Raw genomic sequence first — 14,674 nt, 5'->3', positions numbered from 1 at the left:
GGTACATATTTTGCTCAAGACGAATGCTGGGGGCGGTGCTGGGCGAGACGATAGTGTAGGGATGGAAGAAGGGTGCATAGCGGGTGAGGATAACAATTTCAGTTACATATTTACAGAGTTATGGATAGGTAGTTACAACAGACATCCAAACGGGAACTATAAATGAGTACTGTGCAATACATGAACAATTAACGGAATGATTGATAAAACAGGAGGTTTTCAACAAGTAAAGCTAAATAAAAGGTTGACCGGATTCCCCTCTCCGGAATTCCGGGTTGAATTTTATTTAGCTTTACAGTATTTAGTTTTAGTTTATGTATATATATATATATATATATATATATATATATATATATATATATATATATATATATATATATATATCAAGCAAGGCAGTAATTACAATATTGACGAATCAATTTGGTTTAGAAAACATCTTGCGCAATATGCTGCAAAATAAGTGAAATAGAAATTGTAGTAAGCTCGCCTAAAAGTTACCAGGAGCTGTTGCTCCAAAAAGTTCAACACGTTTTAAAAAAATTAATACATATGAAAATCAAACCTTCATATGTATTAATTTTTTTGTTGAATTTTTTTGTGTTGAACTTTTTGGAGCAACAGCTCCTGGTAACTTTTTGGCGAGCTTACTACAATTTCTATATATATATATATATATATATATATATATATATATATATATATATATGTATGTACATAAAAAACTACTTTTTTAAAGTGCTGATATTTTTCAAAATTTTCTATACTTTTTGTTGCTTAATTAATAAAACACATTAAAAATAATCTAAATCTAAAGTAAATGTATATGTATTGTTCAAGTTCTGGAACGAAGGGGAGAATGAACTTCTAGCAGTAGTAAAAGGGGTGCATGGGCAAGAAAAGTTTGAGAATCACTGATGTAGAATTTGTATCGTCGTTGCTTTGTGCTTTCATCTTTCTGACATTGCGTTGACTGTGCGAAAAGATTGAAAATTCAGTAATCAAACGCTTTCTGGTCACCACTAAGATTCGCGGATTCTTGCTCTGCGACAAAGTTTTTCCGTTGTATTACGTGGTAAGAATAGATCAGATTCTGGGTGCTTTGGGGACTTGATATGAAGCCGATCAAGCTAAAAGTGAACTTAGAGCTTTGAAATACACGTGTCTTTCAGAACGTATGAATCCACTGCAGGCTTTCTATTAGCTGGATATACACACTGCTTTAGTTACTCCATCTTTACACTATTGTTACTTCGAACTAATGAAAAATGTCTGATAAATGAACTATTTTCCATTTTATTTAGTTTTCCAATGATCAGAAATTAATACGCTTAGAATACATCCAAAAATTCACATATATATGAGGAATTAAAATTTAAGTACAGGTACAAGTCGCAAAGATGATAAAACTTACCAACTGGTTATTACAACTTACACGTTAACTTTCTCTTTATTCACATGGTAATATGACATATTAACTTTCCAATTCTTTACGTACAGTACGGTGTCACCAGTGAACCAGTTGTTAAAGCTTGCTGAATAATGGCAGTTCGTTCTGGGCTAAAGCCCAGGCGGAAACGTTAGATTTATGGTTGGTTTTTCAATGTGAAACGCTAACGCAAGCCCTCCAAAAAACATCATTTTTCTTAAGCAGATGATTCTAGTTGCTATACTGTATTCAGGTAAAGTAAACCAAGCAGTTCATCACTGATTACTTAGAAAAGGAGAAATGATTGAAGTATATGTGTGCATATATTTGATTAATCCCTTTGAAATTTTGGTTACCTTTGTAGTATCTGGCGACTGTTTGGCCATCAACAACGCGAGCTTAGCGTGTTTTGTGTCTTCTCCTAAGAGGATCTTATATTTAACTGAACTGAATGTTAGCCGCGAAAGAGCGATGTTGTCGCTAGTTGTGTATTGTAGAAAATATATCGTGCTGTCTATGCTTTAATGTTACTTTAATAAATATTCTGTTTTTTTAAGTTCAGTGGTGCCTTCTTAATCGCAAAGTCATTACAGTCTTTAATTTATTTCTTTATAATTCGTAATAAATCGCATATGTATGACATGTCAGAAATGTACATCTATTTTTAATAATAACTTTAGTCATCATTAGCAGATTCTTTTAGAAGATAATATATCGTAAAAGTAAAATATTTAAGCAGATGTGTTTTTAATAAAACATCGCTGACTATTTTTAATAAAAGTCGCTGACTGGTTTTTTGAAATGTTCTTTAGCTCTGTATATTACTGGATATTACAAACTTGCTTAATGATAATTCCCCCCTTTGGCTTAATTCTAGTCACTAATTAGTAGCATGAGAAAAGCACATCGAAATTGCTTGAACCATTTAAATAACTGAAGTTTTAAATGGCTTAGAGAAGTATTCTAGAGAGGTTAACTATGATATGGTTTATTTCCCATTTGCCTTAATCATTTAAGAAAATCTGGAAACACCATATGTCTGTATACCTTCAGAAAGTCAGAGCCTTTTATTTCTCTGTCAATTTCAGGGCAGTTTATTTGTGCTTAAATTTCTTCGAAACGAAATTATGGAAGTACTATTCAAAAAATATACTATAAGTTCAGGCAAGAATTAGAAGTCTTTTCCTCTCTCGCTAGCTAATTCGTTCTTGAGTCACCCCTGTTTGCCTGTAAGATTAATCAAATAAGTTATTAAAAAATAATATAACACACAAATTATAATAATGCGAAATGCAGGATATCTTATATATATGCCGCTTTAGTGTTTGCCGCCGATAGATTATTGGTTGCTTGCGTTACTGTAAATTGTTTTATTCCCCGTGAAGTGCAGCGCGTAACGAATATTATGAGAAAGCTAAGCCGGAAAAATTAAAAATACGAGAGCACGTGCATTTCACATTTAATAAATAAATTTAACATTTATTTATAATAGAATTCGTAAATATGCAACCGGCAAAAACTGGCAATGGTGAAAAAACAAATAAAATGAAATAAATAAATATCTTTATTATGTCCGGCTTAAGCGTCTGTTTGTTGCCGATAGTTTATTGGTTGCTTGCGTAACTGTACTAGCCAATGGGAGGAAGTTGCCACGGCAGAGGGTTGCCGTTTCAATTGAGACGTAGACGTACAACTTACGGCAGAGGGTTGCCGTTTCAATTGAGACGTAGACGTCATAGCAAAGGCAAGTTGTAACTTGCCTTTGCTATGACCCTCCACAAGTCTCAGGGCCAAACGCTTAAACGTGTTGGCATTTTTTTACCTGAGCCTGCATTTGGACACGGTCAACTTTATGTTGCCTGTTCAAGAATTCGTTAAAGAACGGATGTAAAATTTAAAATAATGGATGTTCCTCTGCAAAGCGAGCTTAAAAATGATGCAAAGATCTGCACAAGAAATGTTGTGTACAAAGAGATCTTTGACATGTGAATTAACATTTTATTATTTAAATCACCTTTATTTTTTGAGCTAGCAGTGGCTCTTAAGAAATGTACCGCCATTGGCTTCCTTCATTGCACTCTACTTTAATCAATTAAGCAAGTAGAATGGGTAAACCCCGTGGGACAGTAAACAAAGGGGCATACTCGCCCTTTGTTCAGTTTGAATTAGCAGACGCCTTTGCACAAATCATTTTAATTACAATTTATAATATCTGGAACAGCGGTCATTTCGTATAACCGCCGGGCTTTCTGGTATGTCTATAAACAGCATGTATGTATCTAAACAAAAGAAATTTAGCTGTTTTTAAGAACAACTAAATAAAATACATTTTATTCGAAAAAATATTAAAATTCTCTGTTCCTGATACATAGTACTATAAATTAAAACCATGAACCAAAAAATAATGATGCATCGCAAAATTTCTTACCAGAAATTGCTCCGAAGCAATTGCTGCAAAGGTTGACAAATCTAATTCAGAAGTCAAACAACAAAAATCAGCGTTATACCTACAAAATTTTCACGGGACTAGTTTCGATGGTTTTACCGAACCATCATCTTCAGCTGCAAAACCGCAAATGAACAAGATAGGAAATAATGATTAGATAAGATAAGAAAGCCTGAACAAGAATAAGCAAGTGGCGCCATCTGTTGGCGAAACCAGAACTAAAACATAATTTCTCTAAAAGCCGAAGGCAAATTTGGATTGGAATTAGGATCGTTAACTAGAACAGAAAGATTTTTATGAATGTGAAATGCCTCTAGAAAATCCAGTTCCCAGTTTAAAAGCAATAGCTATTGACAGGGGCTTTTCACCCAACATTATTAATCAAGCAGTTAAAAAATTCTCATCTGAACACACTAAAAGCCACACTCTTATTTTAGGAGATTATAAAAATTCTGTTGTCATTCCCTTCTTTCCATCAATTAGCTATAAAGTTGCACATATTTTGCAGAAATTTAACTTTCGGGTTGTTTATTCTCCCATCAATAAAATTCCAACTTCTATACTCAAGGACCCCATTCCGGATGTGAATTCCTGGGGTATTTATAGGATTCCTTGCCAGTGTGGTTTAATTTACATTGGCCAAACTAAGAGAGCCTTAAAATTTCGCGTCAAAGAACATGAGGCATATGTTAGAAAAAAGGAAACACAGAAGTCTTCTGTTGCTCAACATTGCTGGTCCGAAAATCACACTTTCAATTTTTCTGCTGCCAAAATTATTCAAAAAACATCTTCCATTGGAGAATTGGATTTTCTAGAGGCATTTCACATTCAAAAAAATCTTTCTGTTCTAGTTAACGATCCTAATTCCAATCCAAATTTGCCTTCGGCTTTTAGAGAAATTATGTTTTAGTTCTGGTTTCGCCAACAGATGGCGCCACTTGCTTATTCTTGTTCAGGCTTTCTTATCTTATCTAATCATTATTTCCTATCTTGTTCATTTGCGGTTTTGCAGCTGAAGATGATGGTTCGGTAAAACCATCGAAACTAGTCCTGTGAAAATTTTGTAGGTATAACGCTGATTTTTGTTGTTTGACTTCTGAATTAGTATTTATTCGGCGTGTTATTGTGTCTTAATTAGTTGACAAATCTGTTAAGAAATCTTTAATGCCACTTTATGTAAAATAGAATTTAATTATTTTTATACCAATGATCCATTAAAACACAATTTTCTATTGCTTTTCTTTCACTATTCCAAACAATATTTTACTCCATGTTTTTATGATGACCTATAATGCGTATCTTTTGCTCTCTTTCATCAAACTGACATTTCGAATTTAATAAAAATGCTATTGTTTATTCAAGAAGTTCTTTTTTTTTCCCCTCCGAATATGTAGGAATTGCGAAGAGCAACTTTTTATCAGTTAGAGGAAGTTAAAATAAGTAAACTATTTGAGTTAAGAAAATAAAAGATTCTCATTATGCGCGAAACGATAGCAATTAAAAAAAAAAAAGTATTCTAATTATTTTTGCAAAGCAAGTAAAAATTTTTTTCAAAAATTAATTTTTTTTTTTGTTGTCAAGTAATAACATATTGATCTGCTGACTTAGCAGGCCAGATTTAGTATAATTAGTTTTAAGGGCTGTTAAGAAAAGTATTGAAGAGAATTGTTTAATTTCTAAGCAACTTATAATACTTGCTTGAAGCAATTAAATAAATATATTTAATATATCAGTATTAGTTGTTGCGTTAAATTTCGTAAACCTGTAATGGGTATATCGTCACTTCTATAGCGTTTTTTTATGTCTTGAAGCGAAAATAATAATTAAATCGATCTGATATCGCTTAAATATTCTTGCAGCCAAATATTTCTCAAGTAATTTTATCAGTTAAAAGAATTTTGCTGTAATATTATAGAGTTTGTATTTTTTCTAGTAGTTATTTTAATTTACCAACCTTTTCTAACATTCTTCCTTCCCATTGCTTAATCTCGATAGAATGTAAACGAGTTAGAGTGAACGAGAGTTTATTTAAACTGAAGTAGCGAAAAGTTTAGTCAGAGCATGTTTTCATTTCACTCAGTGCGTGTTTTTATTTTCCCCAGCTGTTTCAATTGTGAATTTCGGCTTCGCATTCTTGCCTCCGAAGTATTACACCCGTGTAGGTTTCTAAGTCAATTTGCTAGGTTAAATTTTTTGTGTAGTCTTTTACTACTAGCTTATTTTTTTTAATTTAGTTTACAATTGTCTTCAGTTTTATCACCACATGCCGAAGGTGGATTTTGCAAGCACGTTAGTGTGCCGTCTGTAAATAACTGAGTTCAATAAAAGGGTTTTTCACACCCTTTCCTTGTTGTGTTCTTCTTATAGCCTTAGTCTGAAGTCGCTAAACAGACTTTAAAGCAGGTCTAGTAGCAGTGTATGTTAGTCAAGAAGGCTGAATCTTACAACATAAAAACTTTTTTTCTAAATGAACCTGAAATTTATATTCATTATGATTAATTATTCTTTAAAGGATGGGATACGCTATGAAAATATCAAAAATCGTATGTATATCAGAGATAATATTCCCAAAACAAAAGTACTTTTATGTGCGAAGCAATACGTCTTTTCAAGGGCTGCGAAAGTTACAAAAATGCAATATTTATCTTGTTGTACACAAGAAAAATAGTAACTGAACTAAAAAAAAAAAAAAAGAAAAAGTCTCCAAGAGAGTTTAAAGTATCGTTAAGAAAGTGTGGTTTATTTCCATCTGCTAGAAAATAACAAACCGGTACAGCAGACATCTATTGTCAGATCAATAATCTGAAACTGCGTTTAACAATCAAACGACCTGCTTTGGCAAACACATCTGATGCGATTTTTTAACAAAACAACATTAAATCATTCACTGTAAGACAAATTAAATAAGAAAATAATAATTGGAAATGTAACAAATTTAATAAAAGAAAATTCTCACACTTGTTTCCTGCAATTATTACTTGTTTAGACTACTGCTGTATTTTCTAGTTGGAAAAGTTTCTACTATAAGCAGGCGGTTGAAAATGTATCAAATATGTATTTCGTATAAACTTCAAAGACTTCATCTTCAACGAGATTAAAAAATTGCCCAAAATATGGACGGAAGTCGTAAAATGTGATTAATATTATATTATAACGTTTCGTAGTCTGTGCAAACATAACATATATAAAACGTCTCAGACTGATAAGCTAATTATCAGTGTGTACTTACAAGATCACAAACACAGGAAAAAGCGTTCAAAGCGCCACTTATTTAACTCAAATGAAAATTATCAGAAGGCACCACTTGTGCTAACAAATATAGCAAGCAACCATGACTTAAATCAAAGATAAAGAATTTGAATAGTAAGTTAGCGCCTGCAGAATTAAAGTAACGTGCAAGTTCACTGACTTAGAGGGCTGCGTAATAAACCTAATGGCGCTAATAACACAACGCCCCAAAATACCACTACTCTCGGGAGAATCGAAATTAGCAACGTGGTCTTCAGCAGACAAAACATGCTCAGATTCTATCCTCGAAATATTTCCTTTGAATACTAATTTCTTTCTACCTCATTTAAATATCACAAGAGATAGAAATTTACATTCTGTCAGGAAAATAAAAATGAAGAAAATAGAAAAGTTCATCAACATAAAATAACTGGTTAAAAACTAAATGAGACTTTACAATATAAATAATTAGAGTTGAAAATTAGTATACTTGTTCCCCTTATGTAATTATTCTGTTTCAGTTCTGTTTCTTTTCTCGATAAGTCTGATAAAGTGTAAATCATTTAAAATTTTTAATGATGTCAAATGGAATTTTGTTACATAAAAAATAACGGAAAGGTTTTGCTAACATCATGTTTGGGCATAACTGAATATATTTTTTTGTGTAACAAAAATGATAGCAAGTTATTTAGCCATTGAATAATTATTAGTACCAGAAGTAAAGAATGTTAATGGTATTAAAGACAAAAAAAAAAAAAAAAAAAAAAAAAAAAAAAAAAAAGAAGAGTTTAAAATTCAACGACTTTAGATTTTCTGCGAGCCGGGCAGACGATATAGTGGTTAGGGAAGCCCCTAACTGCGATACCAAAGGGCCCGGGTTCGATTCCGGAAAAGGCATGGATGTAAAATGGTCTGTCCCTTCATAGGAGGTAATAGTGGCCGTCTATTAGGTGCCTCCACAATAAAATGGCCACCACTTCAGGCCTTAGGAGTGGCAAATGCGGTAATAGGCAAGTGTCTGCAACTGCGAAGAAAAAAAAAAAAAATTGCTGCATATTTACTTCGTAAAAGTTTATTTTCCAATTTTAAAGAAGCAGTTCAAATTTTCATTTAATGAACATTAGAATAACCAGACCTTTTTCAAGACGTTCATAGAGCACTGTATTGATTTGACTTGTCAGTTATATAAGAAAAAAGGCGTCAAACGAAAGCGAAATGAGAACTAATTTCAAAAGCTCTATTGGAATATGCAGTATATATTTCTCACATCTTAAATTTAAGAGGAAGGAGATGTGGATTAAAGCCAAACTCATGTTTCATACCAAACTGTCTTTTATGTTAAAAAAATTAATAAAATAAGCATTTTAAATAGTTACTCAAACTTTCTATCCAAACAGAAATATTTAAAACAAACCGGATGAAAAAAAAAAAAAAAATTATCCCCTTACGTGGGAGAGATGTAAAATGAAACGTTAAAATATAGAAAATTTATACATACTTCAGTCAGAACTAAAGTCTTCTGGACTTTCTTCGTGAAAATACTTTTTCAGTCGGATTTAACTTTGGTTACAAACATCTGTATTACAGCTGGAGTAGGTCAGTTGCTAAAGAGATTTTGTCCAAACCTCACGCTTGGATGGTAGTGTTAAAAAGGTTTATAGAGTTTGGTAACTTCATAAATAAAACCTCGTCTACTCTCAAGAGTAAGAACATGGTTATAACTTGCGGTATATGGCAAACACACTTTGTATTGAATGCAAGGAAAAAGGAATTATTTGCACCTAGAAGAAAGAATGCATACGGGGAGGAGGTGCCAGAAATAAAATTTTAGCAACGAATTTATTTAAGGAGCAGTTTGGGCGAATTTAAATTGCCGTCTAGACGCTTATTATGCATTCTGAAAATGTAGCAGCTGCTAGTTCGTGAAAAACAAAGAGGGAAATGGTAATTCAAACATTTCAAGCATTTTTTAATCGGAATAAAAAACAGGGCTCTGAAAAGCGTCGATATATCTGTACCGTAAGTACAGGTTTTGTAGCAAGCTGTGTAACTTCACAATAAATAATTTTCCATGATTTGCGTTCAAATTATACTAACCTATGATTCTAAAATTTTAGTTTTATGGTATTTACAGCAGTCCCGAAGAAAAAATTTTTCAGACTCTGTTAAAATAAAATTCTTACTTGATTCTGTGATGACCAACAATAAAACAAAATTTTTAAAAAATGACTAAAAAAAGTAATTAAAGAAAACAAAAATCTGAAAGTTTTCAGATTTTAAATTACGTCCAAAGGGACTTTTTTTTAACGTTTTGTGAATTACCTTTATTTATTAAATATCATGTTGTTTACACTTAAACCATAAAATTCAATTCAATGGCAATGGCGCAAAATAATTTTAAAAATGAGCATATCTTTAGAATTTCCGATACACAGTTCCGCGCGCTGAAGATAAAAAGGTTTTTTTTTTTTTTTTTTTTTTTTTTTTTTCTGTACAACGTTGCCATGGCTCGCTTTAAAATCCTTGAGTTTGTTAATCAAAAATTCGTTAAGTTTTACAAAATATGAAATCGATCATAAAACAAATTCCAAATTTCAAATTTGGTCTTCCACTTGCCCATATTCGTAGGAGGATGACGTCATTCAAAATTCGATGGCTCTATGTAAGAGTTAGAGATAATACGTTGTTTTATCACAATGCGAGAAATAGACATACATTTATGCAGATTTTTCATTATTTAATTTCTTCAAATATAACGCAGGACTTTAACATTGGGAGGCAACAGTTAAAAAAGTGAAACGGACATTTATAGTGATTAAACGCAAAATCGCAAAACGAAAACAACAGTCTTTCAGGGATAAAGTCCCTTTAGACTAATAAAATAAAGTGAATTTAAAAGTACAAATAAAAAAATTTGAAAGCTTCCAAATTTTATATTACAAACAAAGGAGCTTTTCTCATTTATATAAACATACACGTTTCGAGAGCATTTCGGCTAATGTTCCATCTGGCTAAAAATATTTAAAAACTGCCTATCTTTAGAATTTCCGATAGACAGTCTTGCGCTGGAGATAAAAATGTTCCTTTTTCGTCCAGTGTTGCCACTAGTTTTGAAATCATCGAGTTGCTAATGAAAATAACGTCCAAGTTTTACAAAATATGAAATACGCAATAACACAAATTCTAAATTAAAAATTCGGGCTTCATATTCGGGTGGAGGACTACGTCATTCAAAATTTGATGGCTGTAGGTATCATTATTTTTTCACAATGCGAAAGACATGCATACATTCCTGCAAATTCTTCATTAGTTAATTTCTTTAAGTATATTACAAGGCGATAATTAAACTTGGTGGGAACAATTTGAAAAAGATTAAGATTTTTATAGTGATTTACTAAGGCTCTTAAAAAAAAAAAAAAAAAAAAGAGAGAGAAGCAAAAGGCAATAAATGGAATCATATTTACGTGAGGTAAAAATTCCATAATTTACTTAATTTACGTAAAAACAAATTTCTTAACTATGGATCATTACAATTACTCTAATAAATTCCTTAACTACGGGTTTTTATAATTCTAAAATAAATTCCTTAACTATGTATTATTATAATTACTAAAATAATTTCCTTAACTATGGATTTACTCAAAGACGCTCGTATTCATAGGTAACATGAAATGCACGAGAATTCTTAAACTAAAAGCGAATTATCGCTATATTTGGTAAACGCCACGGAGACAGCGGAAGGGTGTAATGAACCCTTTTATTTAACTCAATTAAAAATTAACCCATATTACCACTTGTGCTTACAGAAGCCAACAATTGTGATGAAAAGTAAATTAGTGTAACTGCTCCACAAATAGAATAACGGGCAAGCTTGCTGTGACCTAAAATCGGCGTAAAAAGCCTAAAGGCAAGGATAACGTAACGTCGCAGAATAATACTCGCAAGGATATCGAATTAGTAATGAAGCCTTCAGGAGGCAAAACACGCTCTGAATCTACTCTCTAAAACTTTCCTATATATATATTTTTCTTCCTACGTCATTAGAATACGAGCTATAAATTTACATTCCGGCAGGAAAATGGAAATGCGGGAGATATAAAAAATAATTAACATAAAAAAACTGTTTAAACTCTAAACATAAAATTTACATCCTGTTATGTTGAAAACATTCATCAAGGATAAATTTAATGTTATCAAAATTATTTATTTGATTAGTTTTTAATTTTAAGAGATACAAAATGTTGAAAGCGGGTTCATAATTAAGGCAAATAAAGAAAACATTTCGAGAATTACATATTCTTCACAAAAATTTATTTTGAATAAGAAAATTTGAAATACATAAATAGTATAATTAAGTAAGAAATTTGAGAGCTTTAGCAACTTAGATGTTAGCTCATCGAAAAAGCCGCGTCTTTCATTAGAAGCAGAAACACGATCACTCATGAAAATTTAAATTATCTCTGCGGTTTATGGGGACGTAAACTGCATCAAGATTTTTTTTATCCAAGTACCGTCACTGTCAACCGTATTCTAGTATCAGGTACTCAAAGATATGAATAACGCGCATGAGGGGTAAAGGGCGAGAACTAGTTTAATCACCGAAAACTCATTTGCATAACAATATAGGGTGAGTCAAAAAAAAAAAAAAAAGAAAGAAAAAAAAAAAAAAAAAAAAGAAAGAAAGAAAGAAAAGAGGCCATTTCCTTGTATCTCTGATTCTAGTCGCCTGACCGAACTTTAAATTGAATTTTTTTTATCTGTAGCAACAGCGACTTAGGATGTATATACATTTATATATACCATAGATCTAACATCTTTTGATAGAAAACTGAACGTCTTATGAATTAACATGAGATTTTTATCAACATTTCGTTTCTTCATTCTAAATTATGCATGTATGCCGCCAGGGGTGAAAGTGTTTAGTGACCCTGACTGCCGTACCACAGGTTCCGGGTTCGAATCCCGGAGAATTCATGCATGTCATGTGTCCGAGCCTTCATAGTTGGCAACGGTTTCCCATTAAACATACCATTGCTTTCGGCTTTAGTATTGGCCAGCGTCTTAGACAGTTAAAGCCCCTCATTGGAAAAAGAAACGCTTTTGCATAAATACCAGATTCTGTAAAAATTGTTCAAGTTATTTCAAAGATATCTGAATTTAAATCCTTTTCCTACTTTTCAACCTGGCACCAAAAACGTATTTCACTTGACACCCTGATATTTTTCTATATTTTTCTGATATTTAGTAACATAAAATTACTACGATTTGAAATTAAAAATAGAAAATAACTTTAAGCTACATATTTTTAACATAATGATGCGAAAGAAATATTTTGAACATTTTCTAAAAAAGTTTTTTAAAGTGCTTATATTCTTCAGCCATTTGCGAATCGACAAAAATTTTTAAAGGTCATTAGAAATAATTATTTAAATTATTCAAGCATAACTCATTTCTCATACTTCTGCTGCAAAACTAATATTTGTTGCCAAACTTTGTTTGTTTAGAGATATATTAAATTTTTAAATGATAGAAATTGTAGTAAGCTCGCCTAAAAGTTACCAGGAGCTGTTGCTCCAATTTTTAAATGATATATATTCTTACATTCATTAGCAATGCAGCTCTATAATTTGAAAATCTGACTTTGGTCTAGGATTTTAAGGGAACTCCTCTGATTACAGAAAAAATATATTTTAGTAATTTGTAATTTTTACAGTGTTGTACGAAGTAAAGGAATTTGTAATCGCGAAAAATTTCGTGCATCATATTTCAAAGAAAATATCCATTTTGACAGCTATTGAATGCAACTTAACGATGTTTTAGCGTGACATCTGTAAGTGATGACAGAATAAAGGACTCTTTTTCGCAAAACGGATTATAAAAAGGATTTAAAATGGATTCAGTAGAATTTTTTCCCGTGAAGGCTGTAAGTACGTACGTACGTATGTATTTATCTCGCGTAACTCAAAAACGAGTAGCCTCAAAACAGTAAAATTTTGCACATAGGACTGCTACGACATGTAGTTGTGCATCTCTCTTTTGGTAGCAATCGACCGGACCATAAGTGTATAAATATATATAATTATATACCCGCTCTTTTACTCGGCTTGGTGAGCTCAGGTTTTTTTTTTTTTTTTTTTCTTATAAGCTGGTAATTTGGGCATTTTTTTGCTTTAAACGTGAGTGAATTATGTTGTTGTTATGTTCCGGTTAAGATTATTAGGCTTTTAGTTAATCTGCATGCAATAGTTATAAAATTATAAACAACTTTAAAGTTTTTTAAGCGAAACTAAGCCTAGCAGGGCACCCATATTTGTTTACATTTGAAACTTAGCAGAATAGTGAATTCGGTTTCTGCACATTCATTGTCTTTTTGCCGAATGAGACCAAAAGTAGACATTAATTTTTGTGCACCAAAAAATCAGTCTTCTTGCCTGCTGGTCTAGTTGCTCGCTTTTGCGTAGAAACTGTAATTTTAATTCTAAAAATTGTTTTTTAACTGTTTTAACTGTATTTGGTATTTTATATTTTTCTATATTCTTCAATTTTTAATGAGGATATTTTGAGCTTATATGTATTTTTGTCTTGCCGCAAGGTGAGAACTTAATTAATTGAATGAGAAATATATCTGTAATGAAGTTCGAAGAATTAAGTTTAAATGAAATGCAGCAAAAAATGCGTATAATTTAATAGGCCGTACAAGGAAGTCATCAAGGTTATTTGTGGTGTTTACATAATTTTTTTTTGCTTTTTATATCACAATAATTTTGAGAGAAAATTTTAAGGACAAATATTTTTGTAAAACAAATCTGTTGCTTAAATTTTTGTGGAATATTTTATTTAATGTCTATTAAAGTCACAATCAGAATTTTGCTTTTAGTCATGTAGGATAATTTTTTTTTTTTTTTTTTTTTTTGTTACATGATCACACGAGCTTTAAATACCAAGACGTAAAATAAATTAGCTTCAATATAATCAACAAATTATGAAATTATTAGGTGCAATTAATTGGATAATTTCACAAGTTTTATCTCTAAGATATCAACTAGGGGAAAACGAAGTGGTTTTATACTACTAAATTTTCTCTTAGCTGATATCTTAGAGGCAAAAATTATGAAATTATCCACTTGGGTTCAGTTTTCCAAGTGGATAATTTCATAATTTTTCCTGTAGCTATCTCTTGGTGCACATTTCTTATAATAGTCTTCAACACATGTATGGATATATTGCCTTTATTTAATGTATTTTTAATATGACTTTCCTATTAAAATCTTTCAATAGATCTTCAAAAGAATAACAATTTTCCCCTAAACCTTAAGTGTTTCTCATAGATTACGTTCTCATTCTCATTTATTTAAAATGTCTAGATAACTAAATGCATGGATTATCTAGAACGGTATAAAATAGGTAAATTCTAAGTGTATGTGTGGTAAGTTATGAGATCGTTTTTATTGACACTGTCGTGTCACTTGCCTTCTTAGAATTTTAAAGGCAGAGTAAAATCCTGGTGCTATTACTTTTTCTCAGCTCAAAATTTTTCTCAGTTTTTTCTTTTAGTTTAAATGCATTATAATATT

Source organism: Stegodyphus dumicola, chromosome 2 (assembly GCF_044657685.1).
Source record: "Stegodyphus dumicola isolate Sdum_Otavi_A_Nest chromosome 2, ASM4465768v1".
NCBI classification, from domain to species: Eukaryota; Metazoa; Arthropoda; class Arachnida; order Araneae; family Eresidae; genus Stegodyphus; species Stegodyphus dumicola.
This window is presented reverse-complemented; position numbering follows the sequence as displayed.